We start from the raw sequence: 2,532 nt of genomic DNA on the forward strand, positions 1-2,532 counted from the left end.
TATTGTATAATACTGGAAGTAAGCTAATGGGCCTATAATTGTTCAGTTCTTTAACGTCTTCCTTTCTGTGGATTAGTATAATGTTGGCATTCTCCCAGTTTTTTGGGACCCTTGCAGTCGATAGACCCTGCATATAAAAAGAGCCGCCAGTTTTTCAAGCATTATGTCTCCTCCACGTTTGATTGAATCGACTGTTATTCCATCTTCTCCTGCACCTTTTCCCCGTTTCATGTCCTGCAAGCCCCTTCTAACTTCATCGCTAGTTACAGAATGAGCCTCTGTAACCAGTTCATTGCTACATCGAATAGAGGTATCGTGGCTGCTCTGGGTACTGTACAGGTCAGTACAGAATTCTTCCGCTGATTTTGCTATGCCTTCGAGATTGCTCATGATATTACCCTGCTTATCTTGCAGTGCATACATCTTCGTTTGTCCTATGCCAAGTTTCCTCCTCGCTAATTTCATGCAGCGTCTATTTTCTACGGCTCCGTCAGTCTTTTTCACGTTATATGTTCGAATATACCATCTTTTCTCCTTATTGATCTGTTTTGACAGTTCCGCGAATTCTATCTAATTTCTTGAGTTGGACACTGTCATTCATTGTCGTTTCTTTATTAGGTCCTTTGTTACTTGGGTGAGCTTACCTGCTGGTTTCCTTGGTGTCTTAGCTCCCACTTTAATTGCTGCTTCTGAAGCCAGCCTAGTTACGATTTCATTCATTACCTCTATGTCATCTTGATCTCTCTGTTCTAAGGCTGCGTATTTGTTTGTGAGTACCAGCCTGGATAGATCTGCTTTTACTCTTACTGTGTCTAGGTTGGCCTGTTCCTTGCTGACCAATTTTACTCTTTCTCTCTTCATATTGAGGTGAATCCTAGACCTCACCAACGTATGATCACTACACTTTACCTAACACTTCAACATCCTTCACTACGCTGGGATCGGCAGAACGTATTAAATCTTTTTTCATTTCTTGTTTCACCATTAGGGCTTTCCCATGTCCACTTTCTGTTGCTACGCTTCCTGAAGAAGGTGTTTATTATTCGCAGCTTATTCCTTTCCGCGAATTCTACCAGCATTTCTCCTCTGGCGTTCCTAGAATCGACGCCTTAGTTGCCAATTGCTTGTTCACCAGCCTGCTTTTTCCGCACTTTTGCATTGAAGTCGCCCATTACTACAGTATACTGAGTTTGCACTTTTCTCATGGCTAATTCAACATCTTCATAAAACTGACCTACTTCCTCATCATCGTGACTGGATGTTGGAGCATAGCCTAGTAATACCTATAATCCATACCTCTTATTAAGTTTTATTACGACTACTGCTATCTTCTCATTAATGCTGTAGAATTCGCCAGTGTTGCCCGCTACGTTCTTATGGATTAGGAATGCTACTCCGTACTGCTTCTTATCTGGAAGTCCTCTATAGGAGAGGACGTGGCCATTTGTCGGCACTGCATACGCCTCACCAGTTCTTCTAACCTCACTAAGGCCACTGATATCCCAAACAATGCCTGAGGGAGTTCGGTTGTTAAGTGTTACCGGTACCAGATCTATATTCGGAATAAGCGTACCAGTTCCGACACCACCAGAAACGTACCACTGGCATCAGATATATCGTTGGGATCGGCGCACCACTGGTGCCATCGGTGCCGATACCACCGGTACAAGACCCATCTTCAGGATGATTGGCGCACATTTTTAGACTGCACTACCGTCTGGATCGACCCACGAAAGAGGCTGAAATCCATATTGAGGGCGAGCTCCACCACTGGAAATGCTGGCGCCACCGTCGGCGTGACGTGGCATGAGGGATCACGTGGATACAGCGACCGCGTCGGCTGCTTCGGAAGCGCCAAAGCGAGCTGAAATCGAAAGTTTAAAGTCCCAGCTGCGCTGCGGTTCCGATTAAGTGGTGAGGCTTTACCGCCTTGGGTGTCTGCTTGACAACATTTGAAAGTACTACAATAGGTAGTGGCTGCCTTTGGAGGCGTGCAGCATGGTAGGCTAGTGCTCGGTGCCGCAGTGCCGGACGTACGCTACGGAGCCCGGTGTCAGCCTTATCCACACGTAGCCGCAGGACAAGGAGCTGCGTGAACCTTGGCTCGCGAAACCTAGAACCGGCAGACAGCCATCGGCTACAACTACGGTATGCAGCAAGCACAGACGCGAGAAAGATTTCTGCTACGGCGCCGGGACTGCGATGTCCGGTGAGTAGCAGAAAACGCGCACTGAGACGCTCGCCCGCGCCCGCTGCCCGGCTAATGTCATGATGGTTTGGTCTATGAACTTATTGATGCTAGTTACTGGCAAGTTCACTAGAACGGAAAGGGAGCGGTAAAACGCACATTAAAAAAAGGCATGGCATATGGTCATGCTTGTGTTATGAATCAATGCACTGTATTACGAAAAAGAAGCAGAGGGAAAATACAGTGCGACGCAGCTTGAGCAATAATATAGCAATAGCAAAAAAAAAAAAAAAACAGATTGAACCGTCGCGACAGCACATCACAGTCACCGTAGGCGTCGAAGT

This window comes from Dermacentor andersoni, chromosome 1, assembly GCF_023375885.2.
Source record: "Dermacentor andersoni chromosome 1, qqDerAnde1_hic_scaffold, whole genome shotgun sequence".
NCBI lineage: Eukaryota > Metazoa > Arthropoda > Arachnida > Ixodida > Ixodidae > Dermacentor > Dermacentor andersoni.